Genomic DNA, 13,424 nt, shown 5'->3' on the forward strand with positions numbered 1-13,424 from the left:
TAGTTTCAGAAACAAATTTAAAAATCTGGTTATTAAAAGACTATACTCGCCTGGCTGGTGTGGCTCAGTGGTTGAGCGTCGACCCATGCACCAAGAGGTCACTAGTTCAATTCCTAGTCAGGGTGCATGCCCAGGTTATGGGCCTGATCCCTAGTGAAGGGCATGCAGGAGGCGGCCATTTGATGTTCTCTCTCATTGATATTTCTCTCTCTCTCCCCCTCTCCCTTCCACTCTCTCTAAAATCAATAAAGAAAAAAAGACTATACTCTAGTTTAAAATATAAGATAGGACCTAGTTAAGTCACTTTTCAAATTCCTGTTACCAGATCTGTATTTCATAAGAAAGAAAACAAAAACTGTTTCTAATTAAAAGCATTCTGCAATTACATTTAATTTTGCGATACCTTTTAGAAGCCCAGAAGTATTTCTTTCAGATGCTATCTTGATTTCAAACAAATAACAATAAAGCAAAGTGAAACTCAGAAGTTGTCACACATCCACAAGAAGGGTAAGAACTCTAGATCTAGAGCCAAATGGCCTGGATTTGAATTCTGGCTCCACCATCTACTTAGACAAGTTATTTACCTTCTCAGTGCCTCAATTTCCTTTTTGAAAATTGAGTCTAATAATATGACTTATTTCTGAGGGTGCTATTAGGATTGAATAAGGAAATACAAGTAAAATGCTCAGAACAGCACCTGAGCTAAACATCAGGGAGAAAGCTCAACATGCTGTACTTTTGGGCATTCCCCAATCACCGTGTTTCCAGAGGAACTCACAAAGCGTGGGATTTGTCCCTGAGGGTCTTCTCCTGCCCCTGGGGAGAACTAACAGTCCTTACTAGTATAAAACCCAGACTCACAGGAGCAGTAGTGTAGAACTTCCTTAACAGTAGACTAACGTCAAGGAGAGCTGATGGTTCTGTGGGAGTGGAGGATTCTCCACTACTGAGAGGATCAAGGGATGGTGGCTTCTGCATGACGAAGAAGGGTGTCCAGAATTCTGGACAGTGGTGGTCCTTCAAGAGATTTGTCCAGTCTGACTACTAAGCTTGACAGCCTAGAGAGCTGGGGCCAGGTAATAATAACCACTGGAGGGCAGTGGCTTAATGGCAACTTAAGTAACAATAAAGAGTAACCATGGTAACAACAAAGGCTTTACTGACTAGGCCCCCTCACCATTTGCCTGATACCTCATTAACTAAATGAGACTTATATCAGTTAATGGAAGGCAAAGGATCTCCAATAATACAAGCCAGGTGTTGTGGAGCTGGATTTAGTTTTATTTTTAAAATAAAGAATTGTGTTTTCTACCTGAGTGTCATGGGGCAAATTGAAATCTGTTTCCCAGGCCTCTGACCTCTACAAAACGGTGAGGTCTTTGAAAGTAAGTACTATATTTCAGTCCTATCTATAGTCCCGAGGTCAATAACAGTGCCTGATACATGGTATATTTAAAGAATGAATTGATGTTATTATCAGATAAATAATTGTTTATAGAATTTTCACACACAGATGGAGACCTCCAGTTTTGGTAAAGATGAAGCAGCCCCATTCCTTCCAGATTCTTCCTCTTAAAACTAAAAATCCCTGCATATAAGACACAAACAAGAATAGGAAGACACTCAACATCACTAATCATCAGAGAGATGCAAATTAAAACAACAATGAGGTATCACCTCACACATGCCAGAATGGCTGTCATCAACAAATCATCAAACAAGTGCTGGTGAGGGTGTGGAGAAAAGGGGACTCTAGGACACTGCTGGTGAAAATGCAGACTGGTGCAGCCACTATGGAAAACAATATGGTGCTACCTCAAAAAATTAAAAATTGAATTGCCATTTGACCCAGTGATCCCACTTCTAAAAATATACCCTAAGAAGGCTGAAACACCAATCAGAAAGAATATATGTACCCCATGTCCATAGCAGCACTATTTACAATAGCTAAGATCTGGAAACAGCCCAAATGTCTATCAGTAGACGAATGGATAAAAAAGCTGTAGTACATATACACAATGGAGTACTATGCAGCTGTAAGAAAGAAGGATCTCTTATCCTTTGAGATGACATGGAGGGACCTGGAAAGTATCATCCTAAGCAAAATAAGCCAAGCAGAGAAAGACAAATATCATATGATCTTACTTATTTGTGGAATATAATGAACATAACAGTCTGAGGAATAGGGTAGTCCCAGAGAGGTGGAAGTAGGGTACAGACTGACAATCCCCAGAAGAGGGGGTTAAGGGGGGAGATAAACTACAGAACTTAAATGCATGTACATGGACAACAAAGCTGGGGACAGGGAGGGGAGGGAGGGGGGAAAGGGTGTCAATGGGGGAAAAAGGAGAAACATCCATATCATGAATGAATGAATGAATAGGAAGACAGTGGATAGGAGGAAGACTACTGCCTAGGGATGTCGGGACTTGAGAAATGCCATGGCAGTGAGTTTCCTAGGTTTCCTCACCGTCTCCCATGTATTCCTGATAGGGTGCTACAAAAAACTCCAACCTGGAACTGACAAGAGGCAAGTATAAAAAAACGTGCCAAGAAAAGCCTGTTCCCACAGCCAAAAGACCAAAAACTGCACCACCATCCCACTGAGGTTTCAGTGTGGCTAAGTGGGTTGACTGTCTGTCTGTCTCTGTCTGTCTCTGTCTCTGTCTCTCTGTGGAAGCAGGCAACAGCTCTAACTCCTCCACCTGGTGCTGTCCTTGTTGGTGGGGCTGAGCAGGGAGCTAATCTTCTGTCTGCTGCCTGGCAGAAGTAGGCAGTGCACCCATTCCCCGCCTGTGATTTTGGCAGGTCCAGTCAGGAGCTGATCTTTTATTCCCCCCACCCCTCAGCAGCAGGGAACAGTACTCTGGCCCCTCTACCAGGACAGTACCTGCAGGATGGAGCAGAGGCAACAAGACAGTGTGAATCAGTGGTCCATGTTCACCGAACATCCACACCACCCCATCTACAAGGAGGCAACAGGAGTAAGAGCAACACTTCTGTGGAGGTGCTGTCAGGAGGACCAAGCAGGAGGCTACACGTATACATACATCAACCTGGCCCTCAAAAAGAAGGCTGTCTGTTAAACAAAAAAGTCTCATAATATCCAAAATGACCAAGATACAATAAAAAAAATCACTTGTCATACCAAGGAGCATGAAAGTTACAACCTGAATGAAAAAAGACAAGGGACATTAACACCAAGATGAATCACATGTTGGAATTATCTGACAAGGGTTTTAAAGCAACCCTAATAAAACTACTTAAACAAGCAACCCAGAAACACCCATAGGCACAGACAAAATAGCCCCAATAAAAGCCTGCTCTCTCAAGCTAAAGTACCAGGAAAGAGCAGTGTAACAAGATGGAAAACTTTCAGACAATAACCACTCTACTCCAGCCAAATGAAACAATGCAAATTGTGGCTCCACTCATACCAGTAAAGGCAGAATGGGGAGTATATCCAACGCCCTGCCAGGGTTGTTTCAGTGGAGGCTGCTGGAAAGCAATAACAAAGTACTCATGCCCCTCACAGCCACAGAGGTCAGCGGAGGCCAAACAGGGAACTGAAAGCCAACCCACACCAGTAACAAGGAGCTGCTCCCAGTGGGTGGCAATGGAAGTGGGATGAGGAAACTGAATTACCATCCCCCATCTGGCACCACCTCCCTTACCAGAGCAGTGTCCAAGGAGACAGATAAGCCCTGGCTGGTTTGGCACAGCAGTTAGAGCGTTGGCCTGTGGTCCAGAGAGACCCGGGTTTGGTTCCTGCTAAGGGCGCATACCTCAGTTGCAGTTTGTCCCCAGTCCTGGTTGGTCATGAGGGTGGCAGCCACTCCATATGTCCCTTTCACGTTGATGTTTCTCTCTTTCTCTCTCTTCCTCTCTCTCCCTCACACTCTATCTGAGCAAAAAAATGGAAAAAAGTCCTTGGGTGAGGATTAAAAAAAAAAGACAGAGAGCTAAAACAAAAGATTAAATAAGATCCAAAGTCTGATGACATAATATCCCAAATGTCCAGGTTTCCATAGAAATTACATCATGCGAAGAATCAGGAAAACCTCAACATGAATGAGAAAAAACTATCGAGAGAGGCTAATACAGAGATGTCAGAATTATCTGATAAGAATTTCAAAGCAGCCATCATACAAAGAGGAACTCTCAAAGGAAATTTTAATTTCACAGAACTTAATAAAAATACAATATACCAAAATATGTGGGATGCAGCTAAAGCAGTATTAAGATACATTTATAGCACTAAATGCATACATTAGAAAAGAGGAAAGGTCTTGAATTAATAATCTAAATTCTTACCTCAACACTAGAAAATAAACCAAAGCAAAAAGGAAAGAAATAATAAACATAAAAACAGAAATCAATGAAATTTCAAACAGGAAAACAATTGAGAAAATTAATGAAGCAAAAGCTTGTTCTGCAAAAAAAAAAGAAAAAGAAAAAAAAAAAAGATCGATAAAATTGATAACCTCTAGCAAGACTGATAAAGCTAACAAGAGAGAGGACAAAAATAATTAGTATCAGGAATGAAACGGGAGATCCCTACAACCCTGTAGCCAATAAAAGAATAAGGAAGTATTACAAATGTTACACTCATAAATTTGACAACTTAGAAGAGATAGGCCAATTCCTTGAAAACAACTACTCAAATTTAACCAAGATGAAATTTAGAAAACTTAATAGTCATATAATTATTAAGTACACTGAATTTGCAATTTAAAAGTTTTCAATAAAAGAAGGCTTCAGCCCTGGCCGGTTTGGCTCAGCGGTTAGAGCGTAAGCCTGCGGTCCCGAGAGACCCGGGTTCGGTTCCCGCTAAGGGCATGTACCTCGGTTGCAGTTTGTTCCCGGCCCTGGTTGGTCGTGCGGGTGGCAGCCACTCGATGTGTCCCTTTCACATCGATGTTTCTCTCTCTCTTCCTCTCTCTCCCTCCCACTCTACCTGAACAAAAAATGGAAAAATGTCCTCAGGTGAGGAAAAAAAAAAAAAGAAGGCTTCAATTTCACACAGGTTCACTGGAGAATTCTACCAGTTATATCAAAACCAGACAAAGACAGCACAAAAAACATAAAACTATAGACTGATATCTCTTATGAACTTAGACACAAAAATTCTCAACAAAATATTAACAAATCAAATCCAGTGATGTATAAAAAAGAACTATATATCATTACCAAATTGAATTTATTCCAGATATGCAAGGCTGATTTAACATCTAAAAACTGTATCAACAAGGTAAAGAAAGAAAATCGTAAGATCATATTAATTGATGCAGTAAAAGAATTGGACAAAATTCATCATTTGTGATTTTAAAAACTCTCTGGCAAACAATAAATAGGAGGTAATTTCCTCAACTTGCATGCGAATTGATAATTATCTCAAGATAAAAATTTGAAAGAAAATAAGCAATATGTGAAAATAAATGTGAAACAGGAAGTGAGGGTAGCAGTGTCCAATCTGATTCCAAAGTTTCAGAAATTCTGCAGTACCCCAAAGAAACACACCTCTCATTAGTATAATTGTGATTTTTTTCCCCTCATAAAAGAGCTTGTGAAAATATCTGAAAAACTTCATTAAACCAAGAGACTGGGTTTTCCAAATGAGGCTGTTTAAACTGTCACAGCAGGATACTGTGGATTGGTAGGTTTAATGTTTAAGTTGTCCCCGTCTTCTCTTTCCACCAGTGAGTGCCCTGAGGGGTGGAAGTTTCTGGTGAAGAGTAGATCAATTGAAAAAAGCAGCAGCAGCTACGTTTTCTGTACATCTGGAAGTAGTGGGTATATCTGTGATCCTGCTACATATATTTAAAGATGCCTTTTGTAACGTAGTCACAATTCCATTTCTACAAACCTGATTCTAGTGTATTTTGCTTCGATTAAGACACACCAAGAAGAGTTCAAAAGACTAGGAAAGATCAGTGCAGCCAGAAGCTCTCAGAGGAGGCAGACATGTGGGTTGCTCTCTTAAAACTTCACTGAACAAAGAACACTCTCTAGAATATGTGATAGACTAGGTCTACCCTGTCTGCAATAAAACTGAACATGACAGTAGCTTAATGTAAAATGTTATATTCATATTTCTCATTGTACAAAACTGCTTATGTAGCTCTTGTGCAGTAACAAAGTATTAAGCTCAGGATTTTCACCAATCATCTGTGAAGAGCTTTAAAAGAGGCATTTGAAGAAATGGTAGGTTTCTTTAGTGTATATTTCAAACAAATTAGTTACATGGGTAATACTCAAACCTCTTTCAACCTATCTTGAATTCCAAATAAAATCTTATTACAAATATCAAAAATGTTGAGCCTGGCCAGTGTGGCTCAGGATTTGAGTGTCGACCCATGAACCAAGACGTCCCTGGTTCGATTCTCGGTCAGGGCACATGCTCAGGTTGTGGGCCAAATCCCCAGTGGGGGGCACGTAGGAGGTGGCCAATCGATGTTCTCTCTCTCTCCCCCTCTCCCTTCCTCTCTCTCTAAAATCAATAAAGAAAACCAAATTTTAAAAAATGTTGGTCGCCCCAAAACGCTGACTACCAAATTCATAACAGAGTATAAGTTCTGAAATACTACTTATTCAGGAGGGCTTATTAAGTAGGATAAAGCCAAGAACTATCAGTTGCTGCAAAATTCATGCAAGAACATTTAATAGTACAGCTCTAAGTATTTCTTTTAAGTTTCTCACATTGATGAGTGCTAATTTACTGTACTAAATTTTATCATGCAAGCATCAATGATTACATTTCAGAAAAAGAAATCATTCGTGACACCTTTTTACAAAACAGAAAAAGTAATAATGAACAGAACCAGTATCCATAATAGGTAACATTGGGGGTGGGGTTAGGAAAAGAGTGCTTTACTTTCACAGTAGGAATTAAGTAACAGAAACATCATTTGGGCCCACACCTCGAAATCCACGAGAAAAGCTCAATTTGAACACTGCATGTGCATTATATTAAAATCTTTGTTCATGAATTTATAATGCATCTGTTTGCATCAATACATGACAAATATCTATCACTTTCACATACACTGAACCACTCTAGGGGAGCATGGGAGGGAAAAGGCCTTACTTATGCATCACCTAGTCTGTTTTACTTAGGATGTACATTATTTGAGTAAACTTTAAATGCCAACATGTACCTCTGTTAATCACTCTCTCTACCCTCCTACACCAGGCACTCCAGAAGAACCATAGTAGTCTAATGGTTTTATGTCTGCTAAGCCTGGCAACTGAGCTTGTTGAGCACCACCTCCCCTGGAACAAAAAGGCACTTTCTACCACACCTTCCTTTTCATTAACAATTGACAGAACCATAATGCTTTCAAGCATGTGTCTAGATCTTTAGGTCATTACACTGCTGCTGGCATGACTGCTGGCTCTGCTGAATGGCTGCTGGTCTACAATGGCTAAGGCCCAGTAGCTAGGTTTTTTTTTAGAATTCTGCTTCTCATGAGGGAAATCATAAGGCTGTGTGCCTGAGTTAGAGATGGTGCTTCCTACCTTCCCCATTCAATCTTGCTATGTGCTGTAATTAGAACTATTTTGCTCACTTCTTTGTTTGTTGTAACTATGGCAGAAAGAACTGTCTCTGGCCCCAGAAACCAGCTTGTCCCTGGGAGTGGGTGAGGTAGAGTGAAGAAGAGTTGATGAGGAGCCCCTCCAATGACTGACCAGAAGTATTGCGGTAAAGCTCACTCCCAGATCCTTCACATGGTCCTTAATGCCCTTGAATAAGACAGAGAATAGTTCAATTATATTCAAGTCAAGAGACACCAAGGTCACCACCAGCATGAAAAGAACAAAGATGCTTTTCTCTGTGGGGTGAGGGAGAAAGCAGTCCACCTGATGCAGGCAAGGGTCTCATTTGCAAGTGTAAACTGCATTCAGACTGAACCCATGGATCAGCAGGAAGGCCACCTAGAAGACACACTTAAAGAAGATACTAATGGTATAGGTTCACAGCAGGCCACTTCTCATTTTCACCTTGCTGTGTTCTTCAATGCCATAAGTGAACTTTTTTTCTTTAAACCTCACCTGAGGATGTTTCAATTGATTTTGGGGGGAGGTGGAGAGGGAAGGAGGAAGAGAAAGGTAAGGGGAGGGAGAGAGGGTGGGGGAGAGAGAGAGAAACATGAGTGTGAAAGAGAAACATCAATCAGTTGCCTACAGTATGTGTCCTTACCAGGGATTGGACCTGCAACCTAGGTATGTGCCTTGACCAGGAATCGAACTGACAACACTTTGGTGCATAGGTCGACACTTCAACCAACTGAGACACCCTGCCAGTGCCATACTTGAACTTCTTGATTTCCTTTTCCTGCAAGTGCCATCTCCATACTGACACCTTCAGTTTGGGCAACACTGAGTTCCTCTTTCTTGTTTAACTTCTCTTCCTTTTGTATCACAAAGAACACGTTCACTAGGTACAAGAGTGTGAGGACAGACACAAACGTGATCTGCAAGATCCAGAAGTGCACATGAGAGATTGGGGAGGACTTATCAGAGCAGACATTTTCATGATGAGGCTGTCGAGTGTTACAAGGAAAGGTAAAATCCTCATCACCCCAGGGTGACTCAACCACTGTCCTCAGTAGTAGGATTTAGAAAATGAAAAGAACTGAGAGCCACACTTTCCCTCCAGCAGTAGAGTAACCTTGAACCCTGTCCAGGAGTTGGCCTAAGGCACTCCAGTCACTCATGTTGCCTGTTTGCCGGGTTTTTTGTTTGTTTGTTTTGCTTAAAAGAAGTGAGGTAGGTATGGTGGTGACTGCCATCCTTGGAAGATGAAGTAAAATGAAAAAGTTAAGTCCAAGCACTCAATACTGTATCAAGTTTATAAGTCTGCTATTCTTTGGTATCCTCCTTCATTCTTCCAATGGAAGACTATTGCTGATACCTGATAAAAGCTTATGTAGTGCGGGTGGGGGGGGGGATTGGAAGGAGGGTGTCAATGGGGGAAAATGGAGAAACATCTGTAACAAAAATAAATTAATAAAAATAATTTTTAAAAACATGAAAGTATTTTAGCTATCTTAATAGCTTTAGAAGTTAAAATAAGTTCTCATGTTTTGGATTGTACATTTGTAGAGTTCTACAATTTAACAGACACTATTACATCTTTTTGCCATTTTATATACATAATAAGCTTGTGAAGTAGGTAAAACAGGTATTATTATCTTCATTTTATGCATTGGGAAGTAGATTAATGAAAGTTAAGTGACTTGCCCTAGTCACATAGCTAAGAAGCAGCTGAACTCGACTAGAATGTAAGCCTTCAATGCTAGACCAGTGCTTTTTCCATGATATCACATCATGTAAGCTATCTAGAAGTGTGTGTGTGTGTGTGTGTGTGTGTGTGTGTATTATATATATACTTAGGTATATACATACTGTACTTATATGTATATTCACATACATCTACATTATCAGACATGAGTAAAGTTTTCCAGTTAGAAAAGTTAGCATCTGATTAGATTTTAGTATATTTTTGGATAGTAAATATGCCTTATCTTACAAACTCTAGGCTGTGAATTGTATAAGGGCATGGATTGTGTTGTATTCCAACTGCCTAGCCTACTCTTTTACATGGAGTACCCAGGTATTGTACAACTGTTGGGTGAATGAACAAATGGATAAATCAATGACTTCTAGGCAAAAAAAAAAAGCTTATATAGATTCATTTTCATACGTGGTGAGCAAATACTCTTAAATAAGGACGTGCATATATTGATAATGGCACAAGTTACGCAAATGGGGGAACAAAACAGGTATATCTACAAGTCTCCTTCAGAGTACTGAATAAAAATATTTCCAAAGATAAAGTCTCAAACACAGAAACTGAATTAAACAACTCACATGCATATACTGACTGATTCATCTTCAGATGTATTAGGGCCATCATCTCCCAAATAGATAATGATACCCATTCAAGCATTATTTACTCAGTACCTACATAGGTTTCAGGTACTATACTGGGCACTGGTACCTATTGGTTAGTAAAATAGAATTCCTGTGGGACTCATAGTCAACTGGGGGAAACACAATTAAAAATGTAGTATTTCATTAAAGCTAAGGCACAATTGTGAGGTAAACCATTATTTACTTTAAAAATACCGAGGGTAACATGTGCCCCGATTTCAGAAATGGAGGGGGAGGATATACATCTTAGAATCAATGAAAAGGGTCAAGTGAGTAAGTGAATATACAACTGCAACTTTAAATAAATTCCAAGAAGGAAACAAATGGGCACTGACAAGAGATTAATGCAAGGAAACCAAGATCAGTCTGCATAGAGTCAGCCAAGCAAAGAGTGTAAAACTGCTGCATGTGAAGGAAGCAGCATGGGCAAAAAATTGAAGAGGAAAGAAATCACTGTACTCAAGGAGATCAAAAGCACACAGCATGGTTACAGGTAGTTAGGCAGAGGTAGCGACTGGTGCTAGAGGGGGCTACACCTCAGGCACTGGCTTGGCAGCAGCAAAGAAGCCCAGAGGCAGAAAGCCAGAGTATACTATGAAGCTGCAGCAGGATTGAGGCCACAGAGAAATTACTAATGGCAGTTTGGGAGCTCCAGGGGACAGGATGCTATTGAGGGATGTACAGAGCAGTGCAGGGATAAGGATTCTATGCTAATGTGTAGCCAGTGAGTTTTGGTGGTGACAGAAAGTAAAAGAGGATGTCAAGAATCATGGGACTGGTCCTGAGAGTCGAGAGGGGAATAGGCGATCAAGACCTGTGCTGTGGTCCTGAATGCTGTCTTTAATGAAGGACCATTTTGCAAGGGGAGTTGACATCCTCCTTAGCAGGAAGTAGCAAGATCAGAACAACAACAACAACAACAACAACAAAGAGGAGCTGCTGCTCCTTTTTCATCTGGGAATTGGAAGTCAGGTCCCTACCAACAGAGCCTCAATTTAAATACATATTTATTGAATGTGGACCATTAGCTTCAGTTGCATTGTTAGCCCATGGAAACTTTATGGTTAAGAGTAAAAATACTGATATACTGTGTTCACTCTTGTGGGTTTCCTCTAGGATACTATTAAAATATATCTAGAGCTTTTTTTTTTTTTTTTTTTTAATTTCAGTAGGAGCAAAACTGATACCACTCACCAATCTGTTGAGGGTGGGTAGAACCTACTGTAACACACAACTGTGCCACTACTAAAGACCTGCCTCTTTTTTCTCTATTTCATCCCGACAGCCCTATTTCTTCCTAAGAAATGTCTCTAAGCAAAAGTCAAGTAAAGCTTTCTGCCTCAAATCCAGATTATACAAGACAAACGGATCTTACCCTGAAATGAATCGCAGCTAATTATTACATGGCAAAAAACCGACTTTAAATCAAATTCTTTCAATACAGCACCAACTCATCAATTTTTAAACAAATTTTATTTAGTATACTAAGATATTCATAATACTTAATATTTTAATTCTCCCACTTCAAAATAATCTTTAATTCCCAAAGATATTCATTTTAAACAATTAGAAAAATTAAATCAGGAAAATGTTTCTGAAAATAAATATAACATGAATTTGCCAACTAATAAGCAATCTTAAATACCACGCAGCTGCCCTGGCATGTTTGGCTCAGCGGTTAGAGCATCAGTCCGCGGACCAGAGAGTCCCGGGTTCGGTTTCCGCTAAGGGCACGTACCTCGGTTGCAATTTGGCCCCGGTTGGGAACCAGGGTCATGTGGGTGGCAACCACTTGATGTGTCTCTCTCACATCGATGTTTCTCTCTCTCTTTTTCCCTCTCTCCCTCCCGTTCTATCTGAAGATAAATGCAAAAATGTCCTTGGGTGAGAATTAAAATAAAATAAAATAAAATAAAATAAAATAAAATAAAATAAAATAAAATAAAATAAAATAAAATAAAATAAAATAAAATAAAATAAAATACCATGTAGCTTCTTGTTTCTTGTTCTAATGGCTGTTCCTCACAGTAGATTCAGTGAGAAAAATAAAACTTAAAATGAAACATCAAAAGGGGCATGGTTAATGTAATTTAAAATGTCTCCATCTCCCAAGGTTGGTTACAACTGTTCTCCAAAGATAAGAACTGAAATCTCTCCAACTGCATTTTTTTTTTTTAGTACGTAATCAGATTATAATTCTTTAAAGTACACACAGTCTTTCTTGGTTGCTTTAGTAACACAGTTGAGCCAAACTGTACTCTATCACAAAGATTCTAAAAGTAACATTATTAAGCTAAAGTCACCAAGATCTATAGTTTATAATTACAATATTCTTCAAGGCTAACCGAAGATAAACTGTTGGCAGCATAAGACTTAAGCATTTATTCTCATTAGTTTTTCAATGCTTAAGTCTCCAGAGGCTTCAAAGCACCTTAGAAAATTGAGTTACTTCTTCAAATATAAGTGGAGTAAAATAATAAGTGAAGGTTAAAGAAAATAACCCGCAAAAGTTCATTAGCATGGTTTATAGACAGTATTTGATAAAACAAACAAAAAAAAATAGTGCTTGGAGAAAATAAATAATTCTAGTTAATTTAGGATAGTTATTAGTGTTTTATAGAAATACATGAAGTGCTTAAGATTTTCATGTATTTTTTTCTGAAAAAGTTCTCACTAAGCACTTTGAAAATATACAGATCTGAGATTCAAAGGGATGAAAATAACTGAGAATGAGTCATCTCAGCCAAGCAAATGGTTCATAGGAAACTTAAAGCCTCTTGCTGAACATTATTTTAAACTGGACTAGATATTCCCAACTTTAAAGTATAAATGTAATATTTCAGGTTTCAGCTCCAACACATAAAGTGCTTACATATTCCTGTCCTTACAACAACAAAACTGAACTGAAAATCAACAGCTTTTCCTAGGCTTATCAGAGAATTGAGGACATAGGGCAAACTGAACTCCTGAAATCTGGAGAGAGGCAAATGTACTCACATCTAAGATCAGCTTACATGGAGCACAAGGTGCTAGAGTAATCACTAGTAAGAAAAGTTAAATAGTAATTTTGACAAAGGCTTGTGAGTAAGCACTCCTGGGGGCCCAATCTTATAAGGACCTCCACACTCTTGTGGCGTTACCTCCAGGAACCTTACCAGGTTCTGACAGTAAAGATCCAAGAATGAGCTCCTCCCCTTTTGGGTGAGAGGAAAAGAAAAGTAACAATTTTGAAATGCACCCTGGGTGACTATCTAATAAAAATCTTCTCCCTTTTGGGGAAGGGGAAAGTAACCATTTTGAAATATGCCCAGGGGGAAAGTAACAGTTTTAAAATAAGCCCAGGATGTTACTGATAACAAAGGCCAACCCATTACAAGGTAAAATTTACCAGAGCCTTATATGTTGTCCTGGGAGAGGGGAAATTAGCTAACTATAACCCCATATAGTGTTCCACCTATAAGCAAGGGGGTGAGAGGGGAAGGCTAAGA

General features: G+C 39.5%; 1 protein-coding gene and 1 pseudogene across 5 annotated transcripts in view; both read right to left on the reverse strand.

Annotated features, from left to right (window-relative positions):
- CDKL5 (cyclin dependent kinase like 5) overlaps positions 1-13,424 on the reverse strand; it is a 179,781-nt gene that overhangs the window by 79,241 nt on the left and 87,116 nt on the right. The gene's annotated exons all lie outside the window — the stretch shown is intronic.
- On the reverse strand, positions 7,360-8,717 carry LOC118636023 (annotated as a pseudogene).

Source organism: Molossus molossus, unplaced genomic scaffold (assembly GCF_014108415.1).
Source record: "Molossus molossus isolate mMolMol1 unplaced genomic scaffold, mMolMol1.p scaffold_m16_p_2, whole genome shotgun sequence".
NCBI classification, from domain to species: Eukaryota; Metazoa; Chordata; class Mammalia; order Chiroptera; family Molossidae; genus Molossus; species Molossus molossus.